Source organism: Sinohyriopsis cumingii, chromosome 6 (assembly GCF_028554795.1).
Source record: "Sinohyriopsis cumingii isolate HCF-2022 chromosome 6, ASM2855479v2, whole genome shotgun sequence".
Taxonomy (NCBI): Eukaryota; Metazoa; Mollusca; class Bivalvia; order Unionida; family Unionidae; genus Sinohyriopsis; species Sinohyriopsis cumingii.
This window is the reverse complement of record NC_142966.1, coordinates 17414762-17441275: the sequence shown is the minus strand read 5'-3', so window position 1 is coordinate 17441275 and position 26514 is coordinate 17414762. Positions and strand designations below refer to the sequence as shown.

The window sequence follows — 26514 nt, the reverse complement described above, 5'->3', positions numbered from 1 at the left end:
CGTGCCTGTTCTGTACATGTCATGTGCACATTTTCTAGGAAAGAGATATAAATTGTAACTAATGCATGTTGAGTTGTGACTTGCGCCAGTAACGGTCATCAATCAGACAACTTCCGACACGGGCCCACGACTCCACCGGTCATTATCAAACAGCTGATGTGGCGGGCAACAAGGAAACGTATGAAGAGACTGATGACAAAATGAATAAGGTTTGACTTTTGTATAAAACGCAGACTTATCAACAACCCAATGCAAAAATCATCAAAACGTCCTTTTTGTAACTTTGAATAGTTGTTGTTTTGGGTTTAACGCCATTTCTTAGCGCAACATAGGCTAAACATGGCGGCCAGACTTACTATTTGAAGAACGACACAGGAAAACCCCGGTAAGAATTATCGACGATCTACTGGAAGCTGTTGGTAAGCTTTCTCACATACCCATATACCCGCATTAGCTGAGCGCGAGACTTGAACGCACGGGGACAAATGTGAGATGGCAGTGTTAGGTAAATGGGAGAGCTTTAGACCACTCGCCCACCCGGGGCCCCAGCTTTGAATATTGCTGAGTGAGCCATACGAAGATGAAAATAATACCGTTAATGAGAATTGAAAACATGTCGATAATTGTGCAGCCTGCTGGTGGCAGATCAGGGTTAACAAACTGCTTATGCAAATTTAAGACTCAGTTCTGGCGTAAGTCTTGCCGTTCTGTCTTAAATAAGGTGTTTACTTATTGTTTTTCATTTGTTAGACCTGATGAAAAGTGTTTCTCTTCAAACTGTTAATAATAGTTTCTATAAATATTACTCTACATGTGAAAAAAATGTAGCTAATACATGAATTAGATGTACCATACACTATTAGTATACATTAACTATATGTACCATACAATATTAGTATATATGAACTAGATGTACCATACAATATTAGCATACATAAACTAGATGTACCATACAATATTAGTATACATGAACTATATGTACCATACAATATTAGTATATATGAACTAGATGTACCATACAATATTAGTATACATGAACTAGATGTACCATACACTATTAGTATATATGAACTAGATGTACCATACAATATTAGTATACATGAACTAGAAGTACCATACAATATTGAACTAGATGTACCTTACAATATTAGTATATATGAACTGGATGTACCATACAGTATTAGTATACATGAACTAAATGCACCATACACTATTAGTATACATGAACTAGATGTACTATCACATATTAGTATACATGAACTAGATGTGCCATACAAAATTAGTATATATGAACTAAATGTACCTTTAATATTACAATATATGAACTAGATGTACCATAAAATATTAGTATACATGAAATAGATGTACCATATAATATTATTATACATGAACTAGATGTACCATACAGTATTAATATATATGAACTAGATGTACCATACAATATTAGCATACATAAACTAGATGTACCATACATTATTAGTATATATGAACTAGATGTACCATACAATATTAGTATACATGAACTAGATGTGCCATACAATATTGAACTTGATGTACCTTACAATATTAGTATATATGAACTAAATGCACCATACACTATTAGTATACATGAACTAGATGTACTATAACATATTAGTATACATGAACTAGATGTACCATACAATATTAGTATATATGAACTAAATGTACCTTTAATATTACAATATATGAACTAGATGTACCATATAATATTAGTATACATGAACTAGATGTACTATAACATATTAGTATACATGAACTAGATGTGCCATACAAAATTAGTATACATGAACTAGATGTGCCATACAATATTAGTATATATGAACTAAATGTACCTTTAATATTACGATATATGAACTAGATGTACCATATAATATTAGTATACATGAACTAGATGTACCATAAAATATTAATATACATGAACTAGATGTACCATACAATATTATTATACATGAACTAGATGTACCATACAATATTAGTATATATGAACTAGACGTACCATACAATATTAGCATACATAAACTAGATGTACCATACATTATTAGTATATATGAACTAGATGTACCATACAATATTAGTATACATGAACTAGATGTACCATATACTATTAGTATATATGAACTAGATGTACCATACAACATTAGTATACATGAACTAGATGTACCATACACTATTAGTATACATGAGCTAGATGTGCCATACAATATTGAACTTGATGTACCTTGCAATATTAGTATATATGAACTAAATGCACCATACAGTATTAGTATACATGAACTAGATGTACTATAACATATTAGTATACATGAACTAGATGTACTATAACATATTAGTATACATGAACTAGATGTACCATACAATATTAGTATATATAAACTGGATGTACCATACAGTTTTAGTATATATGAACTAGATGTACCATAACATATTAGTATACATGAACTAGATGTACCATACAATGTTATTATACATGAATTAGATGTACCATACAATATTAGTATATATGAACTAAATGTACCTGTAATATTACAATATATGAACTAGATGTACCATATAATATTAGTATACATGAACTAGATGTACCATAACATATTAGTATACATGAACTAGATGTACCATACAATGTTATTATACATGAATTAGATGTACCATACAATATTAATATATATGAACTAAATGTACCTTTAATATTACAATATATGAACTAGATGTACCATATAATATTAGTATACATGAAATAGATGTACCATAACATATTAGTATACATGAACTAGATGTACCATACAATGTTATTATACATGAATTAGATGTACCATACAATATTAGTATATATGAACTAAATGTACCTTTAATATTACAATATATGAACTAGATGTACCATATAATATTAGTATACATGAACTAGATGTACCATATAATATTAGTATAACATGAACTAGATGTACCATAAAATATTAATATACATGAACTAGATGTACCATACAATATTAGTATACATGAACTAGATGTACCATACAATATTATTATACATGAACTAGATGTACTATACACTATTAGTATACATGAACTAGATGTACCATACAATATTATTATACATGAACTAGATGTACTATACACTATTAGTATACATGAACTAGATGTACCATACAATATTATTATACATGAACTAGATGTACTATACACTATTAGTATACATGAACTAGATGTACCATACAATATTATTATACATGAACTAGATGTACTATACACTATTAGTATACATGAACTAGATGTACCATACAATATTATTATACATGAACTAGATGTACTATACACTATTAGTATACATGAACTAGATGTACCATACACTATTAGTATACAGGAACTAGATGTACCACACAATATTAGGAAATTGATAAAAACCTTTGACCACTCCTCGTAATTTTCCAGTTAAACAGTCACAAACCTTTCCAGACCTTCGCAGCTCACATGAAAAAGTTATTTCTCTTTGTAACATGATTCACTACTTAGGAAATATCGGATCATGACAATGATTTACACCTAGGAGGATCAACTCTGGCCCAAAACGTACAAAGAACCAATGGAAATTACCCTTGCATAAAACATTGATAATAATCAGTATCGTTACCAAATTAATGAAAAGTTAGGCGTTCTTAAAATACGTTAATCTGACAGACATCAGCAAATGTTACATTCAGGTGACCTTTGTAATTCCATGTACACGTGATTTTAGCAACCTCTCAAAAAAAGGCGTTTCATTTCCTGTTAAGGATAGTTATATGTTCCAAACGACGTTTTTCATTTTCATAAATGTAAATACGGTACTCAAAAAACAGCATCCAGCGTGTATTTCTAAATTGCATATTCTGTTTCAGTTTTGTACTGGAAAATTTAAGTCACAAAATCTTCATATAGCCAAACGTTAAAGCATTACCATAGAAAATAATTATACTGAGAATTATGTTGTCTGTAAAAGCAATCTTAGTATAAGTAGCACACTTTGGTTGCCAATTAATAGCGGTTCTAATAGTAGTGCTATGTATATTTAATTTGAATTGTTTGTTGCCGTTTCTCCAAGATTATATGTTATGCAAGTCTGTATTTTGTAGTTGACCTTTGTCCAAACTCAAGTTAATAATGTACCTGGCCAGTGACATTTATTTTATTAAAAAATCATGATACATAGATAATATTTATCCATGATTGTGGATTGAATTATTCAGATCAGTATTAATTGTAAACATGTTTACTTCAGTTTGAGTAAATGACAGTCTTGATTCTGACCTTAGAAACTTCCAGAAAGGAAGTTTCTCATTAAGTTGATAGAGTAATTCAAGAAAATGGTAATTGCGACTTTAGTAAAGTAAAGGGGGTATATAAACGTGTTTATATTAGGAGTATTCGTTCTTGTCTTATCACCCGAAGCAGATCCATTCTTATCGTTGTGTTCAGTTTTTAATTTGGATGGATTTCTTTATTCAAAATATTATTCCCAGGAATTACAAAGTGCTCAATAATATTCTTGGACTAAAACATTAATCTGGAATTAATGTGAATTCAGACAATGATATTTTGGATTACATTATTGTGATAATCAACAGACTGTTAATGCATCACCAAATTCCAGGCCATATTTATATTAGCAATTTCGAGACTACAGGCATATACAAAATATTTGAATTTATTTGGAACACCACTGGAATTCAATAGGAGCTTTATACATTTGGACTTGTGGTAGAATTTTTACATCGATTTGGGATTTAATTCACAATACTGAAGTTCATTTTAAAGTTTCACTTTGTAATCTAGGGAAATAACTTATTTGTTTAATTTTACAAAACTTGTTGATTTTCGCTCTTTTCTGTTACTTAGTTTAGGACTGTCAAGTCTTAATAGTAGTGCTGACATGCAGCCCCTCCCCGTATTACGTTAATACACACTTTCCAAAGCAACCAAACCAAACTATCATAACTGACTTATAAATCCATCATATTACATAAAATTAGCTTTTGTGGACCCTACGTTGTCCTCTGGTAGTTAGAGCGTCCGCCTCTGATACAGGAAGTCGCGCGTTCGAACCCCGATCGAGTCATGCCAAAGACTTATAAATATGGTACTAGCAGCTGTCTCGCTAAGGGCTTATCATTAAGAGGTTAGTGTTATGCATGATGTCCAGTGCTAGACATCACTATAAATTGCAACACTGCAGACATTGTAGCGATACGACTGAAATGCAATTAAAGCTACGTTAAAAATCCCGATTCACACACTCTACATTGTCCTTAGTATAACAATTTATATGCAGAAAGACACGTGCAAATGTCTCAAGGTAAACAGTTTCACAGAACGTAAACAGTTTTAAAAGGGTGTAACAGTTTCCTAAAACGTAAATGGCAGACAATTATCAAGACAACTTTAAACATTATCACGTTTAGAAAATGAAGCACGCTGACAAGTGCAGACGGCACTAAAGCTGTAGAAACATCTTTCAATTCATTGTCATCAAATACTATCTTAGCTACTCGCTGATTTACCTTTAGAATTGAAACATATGCTTGGGATACTAGATCTTAACTTTAACTGTTTTGTTTTGTTACCTGCTGTTGACATATCGTCTGCCTCCATTTTTGCTCTAAGTATGTTTCCTTTACAAGAAAGGTTGTTGACAAACATAATGATTAGGATATAGGACGCACGAGCTTTTGTAACTACCAATGTCAACATTTGTTGGAAATTCTAATTTTTACGTATGTCTGCATAGCAAGGGATATGATGGGCTCAATTCAAAACTAGTTTATAGTATTTCCTATTATGAGCATGCTTGAAAGAAAGAAAGAAAGAAGGAAAGAAAGAAAGAAAGAAAGAAAGAAAGAAAGAAAGAAAGGAAGGAAGGAAGAAATAAAGAAAGAAAGAAAGAAAGAAAGAAAAGAAAGAAAGAATCCGTTTTTACATTCAGTACAATAAAGACACATTTTTGACAATTTGCATCAATCCATCAGTGCGACATTTTCGACTCTAATCATTGGTAACGTTTGCACAGCGTTGAAAAAAATTGTCATAGCAGAATTGAGGGTGAAAATCGATTAACGTTTCTGAATTTTCTCTCAAGTTAGACAGCACGAGGACTGAAAGAAGCATTGTCAGAAACCTTTTGTCGTATGTATTTGTGAACTTGTCTGAGATTTTGAACGTGACATGATGATTCAAATGCACAGGTGCAAATTTAGCATATTGGTCACCCATTCTACCAATCATCTAATATTAATTTGGACAAAACAGTCATTCAGTTGAACATTGGATAAAAAAATAGTTCCCTGTGGATTTCTACAGCACGTACAAATAAATGGAGTGTACTAGAAACTGGACACCGTAAATAGCAGATAAACCAGGGTTTAAATTATGCTTTAGGTGTTTTTGCAACATTTTAAAGGTTTCTAAATTGGTACTGAGTAGCATACATTGACAGACACGAGCAGATACAGACATTTAAGCCGGCTGTGGTAATCTTAAAAAATAATACAACTTTGTTTATGCCCTTGAAAACCAAAATAAAATGCTGGAAACTCTACACATAATCGTTTCTCAATGACAGCCTCACCAATCATGTACCTGTTTTGAAAGATAAAAAATTGAATTTAAGTTACAAATAAATGTATTGGTCGGTTGTTGTATTTGACACACTCAATCCACATCAATCTCCGTATTGCCTCTACTGTTATTCTCGCCAACTTGACAAAACAGTCCTCTTCCTAGGACACTCGAAATATGAGAGAAAAAAGTAATGACACACGTCACTATATAATTGCTCATATTTGTAAGAAAATTGACATGTTCGTTGCGTGTTTGTTTATTTTTTAGCCTTCCGACTTTTCTGAGTCAGCCTGACGGGCCTGACCTTTACTGACATACCTTTCAAATTGTACTGTTATAGGTTTACGTGAAATTCTTGGTTGAAATGCTCTGAGCAACTCTGTTACGGCTTTGTATGTAAATGAGACCTTTCGCAATCGAACAAATATTTCTTTTTTTTTTTTTTTCGTATCTTGCAGACATTTTAAGCAGCGGAGTATCACGTATACGATCAAAATGAATTAGGTAGAATTGTCTGTGTATGACGTATATAATCAAAATGAATGAGGTAGCATATTCAGTGTATGACGTATAGGATCAAAATGAATTAGGTAGCATTATCTGTGTATGACATATAAGATCAAAATGAATAAGGTAACATTTTCTGTGTACGGCGTAAAGAATCAAAATTAATAATAATAATAATAATAATAACGAGGACTTTGTATAGCGCCTAATCTTTAGAAGTCTAAGCGCTTTACAACATTAGACAACACCTATAAGATAAAAAAGATATATAACGATATGATTACAAACACAAACACCATGAAATTAGAAAACATAAAAAACATGCTGAGAATATTTAAGGTAGGAAACATTATTAGGTCTTTAAGTTCGTTCTTGCAGTTGAAATAAGTGAGTTTTGAGAGCACTCTTGAATGTGATCACTGTGTCTTTGTGTCTAAGTTCAGTGGGCAATTCATTCCACGTTGCTGGGCCCTGGTATGCAAAAGAACGCTGTCCATATGACTTTGTTTTCATAGTGGGAATAATGGGTATACGATTGACAGAAGAGGAGCGTAAGTATCTTGCTGGTGTGTACACATGGGTGAGGTCGGATAGGTATGTTGGACTAGAGACCGTCAGTGAAACGTAGCACAGAGAACAAATTTTGTGTTTGATTCTGGATCGAATGGATAGCCAGTGTAGGGTACGGAACAGCGGGATGGTGTGCTCTGATCGTGGTACTCTAAGTATGATCCGAGTAGCTGTGTTTTGAACTTTTTTGAAGTTTTTGGAGTAGATATTGAGATGAACCAGACATAATTGAGTTACAATAGTCCAGTCTTGAGAGCACTAATGAGCACACAAGTGTTTTAGTGGCATCAACTGAAAGATATCTGCGAATGGAGCTGATACGTTTCAGATAAAGATATGCAGCCTTGCATATGTTCATGACATGTTGGTGCAATGTGAGAGTACTGTCCAGAGTAACACCTAGGTTTCGTACTGATTGTGTGAATTTAATGTTGGTGTTGCTGATATTTATTGTTTGAGGTAAAGGATGTGAATGAGAAAGCCTTTGTGTTGTAATGAGAATGGCCTGAGTTTTATCATCATTCATCTGCAGCTTGTTACATGTCATCCATTATTTCACATCAGAAATGCACCTCTCTACACCTTGGATGGTAGCATCAACTTCAGTTGGGTGGCTAGATTTTTATATTTGGGTGTCATCAGCGTACAATTTGTGAGACACTGGATGATGATCTACGACACTTGAGAGCGGTTGAGTCTATAGAATGAAGAGAACAGGTCCAAAACAGACCCCTGTGGAACACCACAACATAGATCAACTGGGCTGGAGTGTATTCCATTTGCAGATACAATTTGTGCCCTGCTGACCAAGTAGGACTTGAACCACAGTAAGGCTGTATCATGAATGCCAAATACATGCTGGAGACGGTGAAGTAATATATCATGGTCTATTGTGTCAAATGCTGCAGACAAATCAAGGAGGGTGAGGACTGTAATCTTTCCGCTATCCAAAGCAGAGGGATTGTCATTAACTTATTTTAGAAGAGTAGTTTCAGTGCTGTGGCAAGGGCGATATGCAGATTGTACATTGCTAAAAAGACTGTTTGAATTCAGATGAGATACAAGCTGGGATAGAACAACCTTTTGTACGATTTTTTATATGAATGGGAGATTAGAAACTGGGCGGTAGTTCTTTAAATCGTTATGGTCTAGTGTTGGTTTCTTCAGCAGAGGCTTTACAATGGCAGTTTTGAAAAATGATGGGAATTCCCCTGATGAGAGAGAGGTATTAATAACATCAGTTAGTGAAGACAATACTATATCTAAGCACTCAAGCAGTAGTGTTGTTTGAATTGGATGAAGTTCACATGACTTTGGTACACTCTTCATCAAGACTGTACGTACGAAATCCATAGAGACAGGTTCAAATGCTGCTAATGGTTGCCACTCAAATTCAAATAAGGAAGTGTTAAGTGTGTACGGCGTAAAGAATCAAAATGAATAAGTAAGTGTTGTCTGTGTATTAGGTATAGAATGAAAATGAATGAGGTGGCATTTTCTGTGTATGACGTATAAAATCAAAATGAATGAAGTAGCATATTCAGTGTATGACGTATATGATCAAAATGATTAAGGTAACATTTTCTGTGTATGACATATAGGATCAAACTAAAAAATATAGCATTGTCTTTGTATGACGCATAAGTATTTATATGGGCAACGTTGGTACAGGTTGGCCACTTGAAGGACAAACGGGAATAGCTATGCTAAATTTCTTCAGAGGTTTAACATGGGAAAGTGTTTATCGGAACAAAAGGATTTATAGGGGCATAATGGTTTATATGGACAAAAGGTTTATTGCGTCAAAAAGGGTTTATATGGTCAACAGGGTTTATGGGGTCAAAAGGAGTTTATTTGGGTAAATGGGAATGGTCAAGGATAAAGGTTTTAAGAGTCAACGTAAATAAACATAAAGCACATACACAAAACACAGACATCACATAATTGTTTATAATTTCACTTTAATGATGCTATAAACAGATATAACCAAGGAAACCGACTCATAATAACATTAAAATGGATGTGACTAAAAGCAATGCTAAAATTGCGAAATTGTCCTAGAATTGAACGGAGACTGAAAATAATCCCGGAATATTTGATTAGATTGACTTCGACTTAAAAAGTAGTAATAAAATTACGAAAATGCCCTGGACTCTAGCGGAGACTGAGAAAATCTGGAATATTAATATTCAAATTGCCGAGACTAAAAGTAGAACCAAAGTTCCGAAATTCTACCGGACTTTAATGGAGACTGAAAACTGTCTGGAACTGTTTCTTTCTTTCAAAGTTGGCGAAAACTAAAAATAGCACTAATATTCTTAATCTATACTAGACTTTGAAAAATATCCATAAATATTTTAAAAATTGATGAAAAATAAACAAGTAAAACAAATTAGCAAAATGGCATGGACTGGGAAAGCTCATGAAGATTGTATTCAAATCTCTGTGACTACATTTACACTAAAACTCCGACAGTTTATCGGATTGTAATGGAAGCTGAGAATAATCCGGATTTTTTCTCTTTCCGAAATGACCAAGACAAAGGTAGCACTAAATTCCGAAATTGCACAAGACTTAATGAGGGGACTAAACATAATCTGCAACAAATGTATGTAAAGATATCATGACTAAAAGTGGTACTGAAATCTCGAAACTCATACTGACTTTAGTGGAAACTGAAAAAAAGCCTGCAAAAATTAAAATAAGTTAGAGACAAAAAGAAAAATACTATATTTCTAATCCAGCACACTGTATATACAATCCAGCACCTACTTTTTGATTACAGTCCAACACTATCATATATTATATCAAGGACCAAGATGTTCAATAATATCCAAACACGTATAGGGGTCTACGTAAATTGAACATGGGAATAGCTATCGACTATCCAATACCTCATACACACAATCCAAAACGCCTTGTGTAGTGTCCCCCACCTTATTATTAGAAGAAAGGGGTAGCGTTTAAAGGAAGGAGATTAAATTACACAAACATAATACCCAACACACCACCTATACCATCCAACACCACGTACACACAATCTAAAATGTCTTGTATAGTGCCAAAGATCTCCCACTAACTATCAGAAGATGGGGGGGGGTATTGTGTAAAACAAGGTGATCAGATCGCACAAACATACACTGCAACACTCCACCTATAATATACAAAACTCCATTCTCACTGTCCAAAACGCATTGTGTAGTCTCTAAACACCAACAGCTACTATCAGACGAAATGGATAGGATATAAAAGAAGATAAAATCTAACCTAATATGCAAAACACAAAACACCACCTATCCAGTACACCCAAAACACTATCAAAACGAGTATTTAATCTCATGAATCCACACACCTACTATCAGACGAACCGGAAATTATATAAAAGAAGATGGTATCACACATACTATCCAACACAAAGCCTATACTATTCAATACCCCATACACCCTATCCAGAACACCTTGTATTTCATTAATACATACCATAAGACGAAAGAGGTATGATGTAAAAGAAGATGAAATCATATAAACATATTATCCAACACACCACCTATAATGTCCAATAAACTATACACACTATCCAAAACTCCTTGTGTATTCTGTAATACCACACAACCATTATCAAACGAGACCGGGATAATGTAAAGGAAGGAGATGAAATAACCAAAACATATCCAAAACATCACCTATACTATTCAACATCCCATACACACTTTCCAAAACGCCATATGCGGTCTCTAACGACTAGCAACTAGTATCAGAAGAAATGAGTATGATGTAAAAGAAGCAGGTGAAATTGCACAATCATTCTAACACACCACCTATACAATCCACATTATCCAAAACGCTTTGTGTAGTCTATTAAATCACTCAAACATACTATCTAACACACTACCTACACTATCCAATAGCCAGCACACTTTTCAAAGCGCCTTAAGTAGCCTCCATACAAAAACACCTACTATCATTGTGAAGTGGCAAATTTTACGTCGATCAAACAAGAATACATTAGTTGAGACCAGAGAACCATTAATTAGATTTATGGAGACAAGCGCGTATCATATCGCCATACTACCGTGTACGGTAATGTCCTTTAGAGGGAGAATTTCGTTCCTAATTAAACATTTGTTTATACAACAGCCAGGCGGACAATTTGGGACAAGGAAAACTTCATTTTCATGGTAAAGTTGTCACAATTGAGAGAACGCAGAAACTCTGTTACTCAAACTACCAGGTCAAGTTGACCCTGACTTTGGCGCCTCTGGAAAAAGGCGGCATAGATATTTGATTCTGACTGGTTACGTTAAACGAGAGGGCGTGTTCCAACACAAAATTTCATAGGTTTTAATATCGCCCGGATCGAATTGTAATCAGTCTAAGCTTTTCCTGCAAGAGGAGACCCAAAAACTAGGACTCCGAGGATTTGCAAGAAATTCTCGTAAAAAAGGAACTGTGGACTATTGTCGAAAGGAACCGACGAACTAATTTACCGATTAGAGGGAGGAACGTTGAAAGCAATGGGGGAAAATAGCTCCTGAGACGTATGAGACGTATTATCCTGTGACGCAATCCTGCGACGTATTAATTCCTGAAGACGTATTCTGAGAATATCCTGAGACGGATGGTAGAAAGTATCATCCTAAGATCCAAGGGTCTGAACGGCTACAGAGGAAGCAAAACAGACTGAGGACGAGCAGGTTATGAAATCGTACAAGACGTTGACTTCGATTGTCCACTCGATCCTATGATGAACTAAATCTATCAGTAAACAGATCGACTATTTTATTTAGATCTATTTGCGTTATCTTTGTATTTCGGCGGAAGTTTAAATTTCTAAAAGCAGAGTACATTCCTGATGTAATGAATTTTCACAGTGTTTGTATGTAATTGATTAAATTGTTTGTTTACATGTACGGGGGCTCGTGTTGGTTTGTTCTATATACCTGCTCAGATCTCTATCTATTTCACCTATAAGTTTCACCACTTATATTTACAATTACTCGAACCGGCCGATAACATCGAGGGCGGTCAACCCCTAGATAACGAAAACCAAATTTCGGAGGGACAATTCTCCCCCCGTTTAACAATCATACGAAACGTTTGTGACGTAAAAGGAGATGAAATCACACAACAATTCTGTTCATCACACCACCAACAAGCCATACACACTATCCGAAACGCCTAGTGTAGTATCTAAACAAAAAATTAATATCAGACATACTATCAGATGAACCATGTATGAGGTAACAGGAGATGAAATGACACTAACATACTGTCCAACACACCATACCATCCAACAAACCATACACACTATCCAAAACGTATTGTTTAATCTCTTGAATCGCATTAGCATACTATCCAACCCACCAACTTTACAAAAGCTGTATTTTGGAGACTTCAAACATCTTCTTGCTCAGCATCGGCATTATTTTCGTGTCGAATCGGACTGTGATAACCGTTTTGACATTAAAAATAGTCATAGGTCAGACCAGTAATTCTTTCATCCAGGTCAGTAACAAAACATGTAACTAAATCTTGTTGTTTTTATTCTGGTCATCTTGATATCATGACTGTATTTTTATCATTTTTCTTCTGTAATTTTTTTCCCTTCTTGTTCTGGCTCAAAACATCATCTTCCCCTGTTTCTATATATTCTTTGTAGTCAATCTGTGCATCTAGATTCACTTCTCTCAAGTTGTTGATTTCCGAAGTATAGTCATATTCAGCATAAAAGATGTTGGCTACAACTGTGGCAAACTGAAGTTCCACACGAATTTGGCCAAATTTCATAGAGTGGAAATGTCCTTCGTCACTGCCTTGGTCTGGAGTGAAATCAAAGCCATACCAATCATATTCTTCTGAATCAATCTCGTATGAAATGCCGTTACTGTTCTTGGTACCTAACTTTCCCGTTGCTTCATACAGGGACAAATAAGACCTCACATACACTTTTGGGTAAAGTTGGGTTCAAAGAGTCCGGAGCACAAGGTTTCGCTATCTCGAATAAATGCTGTCTTGGACACATTGAAGTGATGAAAGACGAAAGGATTGTTTTCGATATCTTCGTTGATGGTTCTCACATCGTTCAATAATGGGGAAAAGGAGATTTTGGATTGTGTGTAGCATAGGTATTATGTTGGATAACATGTTTGTGAGTTTTCATCTCCTTCTTTTACACCATACCCGTCTTGTCTCATAGCAGGTGTGTGTATTTACGAGACTACACAACGTATTATAGATATCGTTTATAGGGTGTTGTATTGTATAGGTGATGTTTTGGATAGTATGCTTGCGGAATTTCATCTCCTTTTTACGTTATACCCGTTTCATCAGAGAGGTGTGTCGATTTAAGAGATTATTCAAGTCGTTTTGGCTAGTGTTTAGACACTGCACAGAGCGTTTTGGATAATGTATATGGGGTATTGAATACTATAGGTGGTGCTTTGGATAGTATATTGTGTTATTTAAGGGACTACACAAAGCATAGTGGTTAAAGCGTCCGCCTCGGATGCGGGAGGTCGTGGGTTCGATCCCCGGCCGAGTCATACCAGAGACTTACAAAAATGGTACTAACAACTGCCTTGCTTGGCGTTCAGCATTAAGAGGTTAGTATTAGGACTGATCGGCCTTGTGTCAGGATAATGTGCCTGAGTGGGACATCATGCTACATGTCTGCGGCATGATGCCCCAGTGCTAGACATCACTATAAACTGCCACAATGCAGACATCGTAGCGATATGACTGAAAAATTGTTAAAGCTACGTTAAAAATCAAAATCACAAATCACAAGGCGTTTTGGATATGTATTATGGGTGTTAGATGGTATAGATGGTGTGTTGGATAGTATGGTCGTGCGCTTTTATCTTATACATCATATATATTTCGTCTGTTAGTAAATATTTAGAGACTACACAAGGCGTTTTGGATAGTATATATGGAGTGCAGGGTAGTATAGGTGGTGTTTGTAATGGTATGTTTGGGCGATTTCATCTCCTTCCTTTATATTATACCCGTTTCGTCTGGTGTAAATGTGTACATTCTAACTACCTTGATAGCAACAACAAACCCGCTGTGATGCATTGCTGATTCGGACTGCATTGTTATCAGATAGATTAAAATAGTTGACAAAATGACACAAATGTTATTTACTGTGACAGAATAGGTGAACCCAGTCCCTAGCTTTCTTAATTCACGTATATTTATATAATCAAGGGTGTTGTGTTGTGCCGACGAGTGAGTTTAATCTTCCAAACATCGATTATGGAACAAGTTTGGTACATAACAAAAAGAAAATTGACTTTTTCTATCTTAATACCGGATGCACATCATTTTGTGGTACCAAAAACTATATATTGTAACTCGTGGCTTCACCGCTTGTTAAAATATCATGCGAATGGTACTACACGATGTTTTGTAGCTTGAGCATAACTCGAATACGCTATTAATAATTGAAAATGTAGCACGATGGTCACTTATATATTGGACACCCGAGTGCTACACGTCAACTGTGCTAGATACTATGATGGGGTCAATTAACGTACATGAGATATATGTCATCTTCGTAGAATCCGTCATTATATTTTCTATACTGATGACTGTCAGCATAATCCCGAAATTTCTCGAATTAGCGTTGAATATGTCGTCATTTAGATCTTCGAGTAAAAAAGGTTTTCAAAGAGATTAATGGCACGCTCAGCGTCGTCATTTAAGGAAATTGACAACTGCTGATGAAGGTCCATTTACAAGGCGACGCAGTTTACAAAATTACAAGGCGACGCAGTTTACAAAATTACAAGGCGACGCAGAGAGAATGAATATGCGTCTTTAATTTGTCTCTGAAGCTGCGACCTAGCTTTGTCAATAAAATATTTTTTACATAGAATTATGATTCTTAGTAGTACCACCAGTGATGTAAATTATTCATTTATATTGAAAATAATTCGTTTATTTGTTCATTCTTTGGAATTACAGTGCTAGAAATTTCGATTAATTGGAATGAAAGCTGTCTAAGAAATAATCTGAATTCACTAAACACATTTTGATATTTAACAGCAGTCCCGATTACAGTGAATTCATTTAAAGACCATTTGAATATTTATAGCTGTTTCGGAATAACGTTAAAATTCATTTGAAGACATTTGGGGATTCTCTCATAGTTATTTCTCTGTATTCTGTATTCTTGATACGTCACTATAAACGGAGACCATCATTCGGTGTACCCTTTGAAATCATTCAGATTACTCGATACTTCTGGAAATGATAGAGCTTTTAAGATTTTTGGATTTCATTCTCCATATTGTAAATTACTTTTAATTATTTCACTTTGTGTTTTAGGGAAGTAAATAATATCTTCAATTTAACAAACCTTGTTGGTTTTTCTCTTTCTTGCTACCTATTTTAATAACATAGAGTCGTAACAAGAAAGTGGGTGCTCGTCCGGGATTTGAATTTCTTAAGAATATTTAAGAGAAATTGTAATTGTTTTTTAATTTACATTTCTCTTTGATTACATTTATTTTTATTAACCCCTATTAATTCAGTTTCACATATTTGGGAAATATTTAATGAAATCAACAAGCTTTCACCGTGACATCTAATATGGAGGACTTTGTTTCAGTTTCTACCCAGGAAAGGTAAGATTCCTTAAAAGAAGGTGTTGATTGAGCTTACTAAATAGAATGGTCTTTCTGAAACGAATGCTTCTTTAATGAAGCAAGATATATAGAATAGTCTGAGTCATTATTTGTTGAAAAAGATTATTCTTGATAAAAGTGTTTTGCGTCTATCTGGTTCTGACGGGAAATTACGGGAATTGTAGTTAAAGACCAGATGGAAGTATATTTAATAAAGCTCTCTGTTTCAGCAAGACCAGGTGCAAATGTAAATGCAAAGAGAGAAGGAAGCAAGAGATTTGCAAACGCACAAAAATTAAATAGAGATGAAAGGAAATTCAATTTACAAAGAGAAAAAAGAGGAAGAGAAACGCACAATAAAAACTGGTAAGTCGAGCATACTCATCCTTTTTATACACAAGTCCAGGTTTTGATGCTACCAGATGTATTTTAAAAGAAATCAGATATAAAAATATTTTCTTCGATTTGTGAAAATTACTGAAAATTTGAAATGGCAGAGATAGAGATAGAAAGAGAGAGAGAGAGAGAGAGCGCATTAGACTTTGTTATTATAAAGTGTACCCATTGGTAAAGGTAATGAAGTCTACACTTCACTCTCATTAGAACAAAGTGGTAATTATGGTGTGGTTAACAAATGTATCTTGAATGAATATGTACTAGTTCTTGATGCATATCATCAAAGGTTTAGACAATGTAAGAAAGAAACTGGTCAGACTCATGTTGAACAATTGTTTAATACATGGTGTACAGCAGCCATGAAGGTTGACAAAGATTACGATAATTTTAGATATCTCATGATTGAGGAGTTCAAGAATTGCGTCAATAGTAACGTTAAGTCCTGTCTTGATGAGAACAAGGTTGAAACTTTAGAGAATGCAGCGTGTACAGCTGATAACTATTCTTTGACTCACAAAATTTCTTTTGTAAATAAAATTTCTCTCAGGTGTTTGTTTAAAAAAAAAGCAATTTCAATCTTACACGATTTCTTTCTAATCTCAAACTGGTACAACTATTACAAAGCAAATTTCTGATAAGACTGATCAGAAATCCTTATCTATTCCCAATTGCAGTTTTTGTAAGCAGAAAGGGCACGTTATTTCTGATTGCTGCAGGTTGAAATTTAGACAGCATAATAAAGGCAATGCTGTTCCAGATGCTCTTGTTTCTAAGAAGTCAAACGTAGGGTCGTGTTTTGAAAGAAATACATTGGCTGCGTCTGGCAAACCCAAGTCTGATTTTATTACGGAGAATTATAAACCATTAATGTCGAAAGGTTTTGGCGTTAAACCCTACAACAACAACAATCTTCTAATGAAAGTCTTCTTATTCAGGAAGTAGCATGAACTAATGTTAATGTTCCTCTCCTTTATATTAATTTATCATCAGACTAAGGCTCAGGATCCATGACTATATCAGAGGTGATATATTTGTCCATTCAGGTGTTCATTTGTTATTAAGTAATGACCGAGCTTGAGTTAAAATTGTGGTTAATCCACTTGTAACTGACAAACCTTGTTTGGATCAAAGATTTGATCCTATGAAATCCCTGATTTATTTCAGCTTGTGCAGTTACTAAAGCTATGGTAAAGAAAGCTCTTGAGAACGATGGTGATCAAGATGTTATTCCTTTAGTTACGGGTCAGTCTTTAAATGGGGCCAGTTTTGCTCCTGGTATGGATCAACTAAGAGGTATTGATCACAGTGTTACTCTTATTACTGTGTGTATGTATGTTTGATTTGGATTTTTAATGTGGCTTTAACAATGTTCGAGTCATATCACTACGATCTCTGCAGTATGGCAGTTTATAGTGATATTTCGCATTGGGGAATCATGCCACAGATATGCAGCAGTATGTCCTACCTATTCACATTATCGTTATCCTAACACCAGGCCAACCAGTACTAACACTGACCTCTTAATGATGAGCGCCAAACGAGGCTGCTCTTATTACCATTTTTATAAGTCTCTGTTATGACTTAGCCGGGATTTGAATACATACCTCTCGCATCCGATGCGTACACTCTAACCACTTGTCCACTGTCGCGGTCCTCGTGTTTATTCTCTTAATTCTAATCAGAGTGATAAAAGACACTCACTAGTTGTCTCACAGGAAGAAGATACTAAGATATTTTTTGTTTTAGGGGCTATTAGCGAAACTGAAGCCACATAAGTACGTATTTGTTTCTTGGTGAAAGGTGGATTCATTATGAAGAATTGGGGCCACCTGAGGTACCAGCTGGGAAAGAGTGGTCAGCAAGCGATAAAACTGTTGTTCCTAAATCATATCGATAGGAATTTCTTATTCTAGTCCATTAAATCCGTTATTTAAGCATTCAGTACTGAGTAGTCACTACCACCTATCAAAATATCTTAAATCACTTTTGTTGACCCTAAAAGTAAAAGTGATGTTTCTAAATATTGTAGATCTTATCACACTTGTCAAATGGTAGGAAACCCCACTAAGATACAAAAGGCTCATCTGCAACCTATTTACTGCATTTGACGATACATTTAGTAGATTAAGGGTGGATTGTGTCGGTCCATTACCTAAAACCATTTTAGGCAACAAATATTTGTTGATGATAATGTGTTCGTCAATAAGATTTCCAGAGACTACTCCTTTGAGTAATATTTAAATCTAAGAAAGTAGTAAAAGCTTTTGTAAAGCTTCCTGCACATTGATGGCCTTCCCATGTCTATACAATTGAATCAGGGGTACAATGTTATGCCTGGAACTTTACAGCAAGTTAGGCATCCATTAGTTTAAACCTTCTGCCTATCATCCGAGAGTCAAGGCGCTTTGGAATGATTTCATCAGGCTATGAAAAATATGATTGGGTCGAATTGCTTTTACACAGAAAAAGACTGGAACAAAAGTTTTCAATTGTTGTTCTTTGCTGTTAGGGACTCTGTTCAAGGGTCTTTAGAGTTTTGTCCATTTGAGCCAGTTTTCAATATACTGTCCATGGATCATTGAAGTTATTAACTGAGAAACTTATTGCAACCAAAGATTCATAAATTCATTTTCTTGACTATATCTCTGATTTCAAATACAGATTGTCAACGGTTTGTGAAGTAGTGGGAACTAATCTTCCGTTGCGCAGTCACGAATGAAATTAAGGGATGACAGACATACAAAGCATGGGAGTTTTCGGCCAGGTGATAAAGTTTTGGCCCCATTACCCACACTTCAAATCCTCTTCATACTAAGTATTTTTGTCCTAATACCATTGAAAAGAAAATAGGCGCTTTAAATTGCAATGTAAATGCTCATGGGATGGGAAAACAGAAACACCATTGCCACATAAATATCTTAAAGGGGTATTCTAATAGAAATAGCCCTGTAAATCATTCAACCGATTTAGCTGTACCTTTCGTACACTGTGAGGATTTAAACGAGGACGTGAAATCGGCGTGTAGTGACTTTGGTGTAACCAACCTCCACGGTTTGGAAAGATTGGACAAACTGGACCAGACAGTTGCATATCTGCTGCTACAAGACAAGGGTGAATTAAAGCAGTTATTAAGTGAATATGAGCACCTGTTTCCATATGTTCCAATCTGAATAAAAAAAAATCTATTATGACGTTGAAATCATAGATTCTACATCTATGAAACAACATCCTTTAATATGCATCCTCTCCAGCAAGACTGTATGAAGAAAGAAATTCAACACTTGCTGGAGAATAACTTCACCGACCCAAGTAAAAGTAACTGGAGTTCACCGTGTATTCTAGTGTAAAAACCAGATAGTAATTTTCATATGTGTACTAACTACAGGAAAATAAACCATTTCACCAAGACAGGTTCATTCCCAATACCATGAATCTATAACTGCATTGACAGAATTGTAAATGCAAAATTTGTCATGAAGTTTAACCTTTTGAAGGTATTCAGGCAAATTCCACTTACGGAAAGAGCAAAGGAATTTCAGCATTCGTGACTCCAGATGGACTTAACCAATATAAGGTGAAGCCATTCGGGATGAAGGTTCGTCTTGAACTTTCCAACGTTTGGTGAACATGATGACATCTGGTAAAGGTAATTTGACGCTTATATCGATGACGTCATAATCTACAAAGACACATGGAACGATAACCTGGAAAACCTCCTAAAGTTGATTGATCGACTCAGTGACGCAAATTTGACAATCGATTTAAGTAAACGTATCTTTGGCCTTGTGTTACATTTTTAGGACATGTGGGAAACGCACAAAACAAAACCCACAGACTATAAGGTTAATGCTATTTCTGAATCCCATGTGCATATCAATAAGAAGCAGCTGGTGCGATTATTTGGGTATGGCTGGATATTATCGGATATTTTGCTCCAATTTTTCCATAATCGCTAAATCGCTGATCAATTTCTTAAGTAAGAAAAGCACGTTTTGTTGCTCTGACAAATGTCAGGAGACTTTCGATAAAGGCCGTAGTCAAAACTAAACGTGTTCTTTCAGCTCAAAATTTCAATCAAATGGCTGTTGAAGCAAATGACGTTGGGGATGAAGTACAGGAAGACATCAGTGGTGTGTATCATCCAGTGTGCTATTTAAAAATAAAAACAATTGGACAGGCACCAGATAAACTATTCCACGATTGAGAAGGAATGTTTTGCTTTCTTATTGGCCTCGCAACACTTTGAAGAGTACGTTAGTTCAGCTCCTTCTCCGATTGTTGTATTCAATGATCAAATTCTCTTCCTTTCATTAATAAAATGAGACAAAAGGAATAGAGATTGGTAAGAAGGAGTTTAATGTTGCATGCATACAACGTTGATGTTAGGGAAATCAAGGAAAAAGAAAAATTGATTTTTGATGCACTTTCACGTGTATAGAAGTATTGCATTATAGAAGCTTTTTACATGCCTAACATCATGTACTCCCAGTATGGCCCTGATTTCACTTTATGAATCTTACACTACGACAGAATAAATAAATCGTTTAAAAAAGAGTTGTTTACTTCAACTCTTACTGATTCTGAATCATGGTCAGTAACTAGGTCAGCATTAGATACAAAGTTTCTATTATTAGGTGTTTACTAAAAACAGTCAGGTCAAACTGAATTTCTGGAAAACCTAAGAAGGGTTGCCCTTACTATTTATGACGTACATTTGTATTTGTTTCGTGGATTTTTTCCTGTCCCACAATATCAGTTTCTTCAGTGAATATCCCTAACAAATCTTAAAGCCTGTTACTATCATAAACTAATGTGGTTGTACCTTTTTATCAGTTTTCTGATAAAACGTATCACCTCTTGGTATTTTGAATATTCCCGCTGTACCCGGCATTGCATCTCGCACTGGAGTAAGTAACCATTTTAATGTAAATACTCCCTACCTCCACTAGTTTGGTCCCGCTCTAGAGAATACCGTATCTCCACATTAGTTTGGTCCCGTTCTAGACTATGCTCTATATTGCATTTAGGCTCTTACAAAACGTAACAAGAAAAGAATGAAGACAACAAACTGTGTAAAATTTAACAAATAATTTATTTTCCTAGAAAAACAAGTTAAAAATTAGAAACAGAACTTACGGTTCAACGAATGAAATCCAAAAACAATCCAAAAATAATCCAAGAATTAAAAAATAGAAGTCCTAGTAATAAAATGTCCTAATATAACTCAGGTTGAATTCCGATGTAATCAAAAATGGAAGGCGATGACGTATGCTGTAGTCAGCGTTGTACTGATGTGTCAACAGATCTTTGTTGAATCACAGAAAATAATATTCCAGTATTTGAATTCTGTGTAAATTTCTATAACTGTCTTTGCCCGAGAATTAATTAAAAGCACAAGTATTTCGAGGGGAAAATAATCTCTTGAAATCCAAATAATTTGAAGCACAATTAAAAATTAAACTCAATCTGGTCATAACAAAACACTTTTGAGTGTCAATGGTTTAAAGCCCGAATAAGATAGAAGCTTTTTACATGCCTAACATCATGTACTCCCAGTATGGCCTTGATTTCACTTTATGAATCTTACACTGCGACAGAATAAATAAATCGTTTGAAAAAGAGTTGTTTACTTCAACTCTTACTAATTCTGAATCAAGGTCAGTAACTAGGTCAGCATTAGATACAAAGTTTCTATTATTAGGTGGTTACTAAAAACAGTGAGGTCCAACTGAATTTCAGGAAAATGTTAAATACAGTAAAAATAAAAGTTCATTACAATAGCATGTAATGGAATATAAAAAAAAACACAAAAAAAACCAATTAAATTAAATCAAATATACATTAAATCAAATATACATAACATATACCTCCACATTATTTTGGTTCTGTTCTAGACTATGCCCTACGCTGAATGCTTACATCAGATCTTGGTCGTCTTGATCATTGTCATTCACATGATTCACATTTTTTAAATGTGTGCACTATTCATTACTGTATTCCATGTGTTTTCGTTTTACAGCATTTTGCGAAGTGTTAAACCTATAGACACCTGTTATATTTCTTGTTTAGTGTTGGACAGTTTTGTTTTTCCCGACTAAAATGTCCCGTGTTATTCTACAAACCTCGCTTTGGTTTGTTTTCGAGTTAACATGTGCCTTTTGTGTACCCCCAGTTGGGCTTCTGTGCATTGCGAACCCGATTCACTTGCAAAATCAGAAGCTTTCACACTGTCCTCTATATTCTGAACTTGTTTCTCGTCTGCTGCTTGAGAACGAGCAATATTCTGCGGCTGGCTTAACTTTATATCCTTTCCTTTATCTAGTAACTCTGTATGTAGTGCGTTATCTACATTTCTCAATAACTTTATCGCGGAATCGCTCTTTTACAAACTGTTCAATAGCTTTGGTTTCCAACTGCTCAATGTTTTGGTTTCTAACTGTTCAATGCTGTGGTTTCTAACTGTTCACTAGTTTTGGTTTCTAACTACTCAATGCTTTGGTTTCTAATTGTTTAATAGCTTTGGTTTCTAACTGTCAATGCTTTGGTTTCTAATTGCTCAGAAAAGTTTTGCTTTCTAACTGCTCAATAGCTTTCGTTTCTAACTACTCAATGCTTTGGTTTCTAACTGCTCAATAGCTTTGATTTCTAACTGCTCAATAGCTCTGGTTCCTAACTACCCAATGATTTTGTTTCTAACTGCTCAATGCTTTGGTTTCTAACTGCTCAATAGCTTTGGTTTCTAACTGTTCAATGCTTGGTTTCTAACTGATCAATAGCTTTAGTTTCTAACTGCTCAGTGCTTTGGTTTCTAACTGCTGAGAAAAGCTTTAGTTTCTAACTTAAATAGCTTTGGTTTCTAACTGCTCAGAAAAGCTTTGGTTTCTAACTGCTCAATAGCTTTGCTTTCTAACCACTCAGAAAACTTTGGTTTCTAACTGCTCAATGTTTTGGCTTCTAACTGTTCAATGCTGTGGTTTCTAACTGCTCAATAGCTCTGGTTTCTAACTGATCAATGCTTTGGTTTCTAACTGCTAAATAGCTTTAGTTTCTAACTGCTCAATGTTTTGTTTCTAACTTCAATAGCTTTGGTTTCTAACTGCTCAGAAAAGCTTTGGTTTCTAACTGCTCAGAAAAGCTTTGGTTTCTAATTACTCAGAAAGCTTTGGTTTCTAACTGCTCAGAAAAGCTTTGGTTTCTAACTGCTCAATAGCTCTGGTTCCTAACTGCTCAATGATTTTGTTTCTAACTGCTCAATGTTTTGGCTTCTAACTGTTCAATGCTGTGGTTTCTAACTGCTCAATAGCACTGGTTTCTAACTGATCAATGCTTTGGTTTCTAACTGCTCAATAGCTTTAGTTTCTAACTGCTCAATGTTTGGTTTCTAACTTAAATAGCTTTGGTTTCTAACTGCTCAGAAAAGCTTTGGTTTCTAACTGCTCAATAGCTTTGGTTTCTAACTACTCAGAAAACTTTGGTTTCTAACTGCTCAATAGCTTTGGTTTCTAACTACTCAGAAAACTTTGGTTTCTAACTGCTCAATAGCTCTGGTTTCTAACTGATCAATGCTTTGGTTTCTAACTGCTCAATAGCTTTAGTTCTAACTGCTCAATGCTTTGGTTTCTAACTTCAATTGCTTTGGTTTCTAACTGCTCGGAAAAAACTTTGGTTTCTAATTGCTCAATGCTTTGGTTTCTAACTGCTCAATAGCTTTGGTTTCTAACTACTCAGAAAAAACTTTGGTTTCTAATTGCTCAATGCTTTGGTTTCTAACCGCTCAGTAGCTTTGGTTTCTAACTGCTCAAAGCTCTGGTTTCTTACTGATCAATGTTTTGGTTTCTAACTGTTCAATGGCTTTGGTTTCTAACTGCTCAATAGCTCTGGTTTCTAACTGTTCAATAGCTCTGATTTCTAACTGCACACTGCTTCGAAACACATGTCGTTTGTAAGAAAGGTGAAAATGGGTGTGAAATAATCGGTCAAGAGAGACATTGCCTGTTCGTTCTCGTTGTCACCATCTCCATCAGGAAGTTAAAAAAATACATCAAGTCTGGTAGAGTGAAATAAGAGAGCCAAATTCTGTTTTGCTTTCTTTACGCTTTCCTTTGTGCAATAAGTTCAAATTCCTTGTCCATCCTTTCCAACGTCTTCCAATGATGTTTGAATTTCGTTGGGAGATGGGGGTGTAAACAAACAGGCAAAGGGTATTTGGAGATGAAATCCCTGGTAGGGAACCTGTGGGCGAATCCTCCATAAACTCCTTTACTTTAAGCGTTTCCAGCGCGTAATTTTAACCACATGGCTGTAAAGAAAATTACTATAGGAAACGATGTAGAATTTTTGTGGTCACTTTTTGGAGTCGGATGGTGACTTTGCCAGACTCCCCTCCCGCGATAGGCCGCTGAGATTAATACGGATTAAACCATATAGACGAATTATACGTAATGCTGTTCCGTCGACACACAGAGAGTCTTCGTGGCCCAAGTACAAGTCTTTGCATATCTGATACATAATACAGATGGGAAGCAGTCATTATTAATAAAGACACTACAATAATATCAAAATGTACAGATTACTTCACACCGCAGTCCTGGGATACAGAGCAAATGTTTACAAACGGCGGGAACACTATCATGTTAATGAGTGTAGATTACATGGCACAGTTGCTTTAATCCTGAGATTAAACTAATGATTTATTTGATATTTACTGCACATATTCATTTTCTGACCCGTATTAATGATAGTGATGAGAGTAACGACTTAATTTTGGTAGCAGTGAGTATCTGTATCTGATTTGTCGTGCAATGCGTCAAAAAGCGTAATTGTGCCTTAAAGTGCTGGCATCAGAAAGCGTCATTGTGCCGTTAAGGGGTTGTCGTCAAAAGCGTCACTGTGCTGTAAAAGGACTAGTTTCAGAAAGCGTCATTGCGCGGTAAAAGGTCTGGCGTCAAAAAGTGTCACTACAGTAAAAGACTAACGTCAAAAAAGCGTCATTGTGCTGAAAAGGGTTAATGCGAAAAAATTTAACAAATATTAGGATGACGGTATCTTTTATCATATTATGTTTTGACGCAACAACATCAGCAGTAGCACCAACATCATGAATAATAATACTAATGCTGCTGCTACCACTACTACTTCAACTACTACTACTACTACTACTAATAATAATAACAATAATAATAATAACAACAACAACAACAACACAAGCTGATTTCATGGTGCCAGAATAACTAATAATCGTTATAAAATTTATTATTTGCTTATTTCGTTCCTTTCAGACTGAGCATACATGAACAAACGAAGAATCAGATTAAAAAAATGAATCAACAAAGAAAAAGAAAAAAAATCAGAAGAAAGAAGAAAGAAACAAAATCAGACATTATGTAAATATACGAGAGGTTTAACACAAAACGACTCCCGGAATTTTGTATGCTTGGTGTTATTTTTTTAAATTTAATTTAAAACCAATAAAAGAAGAATTTTATCTGGGATTCAATTAAAATCCATGTTTTGATTGTGAAAACTATGAAATTTAGACTCATTAAATAAATCCATGCTTAAATAGTTTATGTTTGAATACTTTTTTTCCACATAATGTTTGGTAGAGACAAAAATATTGTATTCGTAAAAATAACAAAACCATAAACAAAGACATGAAATTTTTTTTCGGTGTCTAACCTTCTTCTCTGGTTGCGCCACCTATTGCATTCAAGAAAAGAAACTTTGCACAGTCACCCATGACTGCGTCCAGATAAAACATTCAAAATAATAACGCATTTGATAGCCACGATCATACACTTTC

At 34.9% G+C, this 26514-nt stretch overlaps 1 long non-coding RNA gene across 1 annotated transcript; it reads left to right on the top strand.

Annotated features, from left to right (window-relative positions):
* Positions 1-26276, top strand: LOC149796435 (uncharacterized). The gene is made up of 3 exons (XR_016421433.1): positions 1-209; positions 16547-16682; positions 25991-26276. It is a non-coding gene; the product is annotated as an uncharacterized LOC149796435 (long non-coding RNA).
* Positions 26277-26514: the final 238 nt, after the last annotated feature.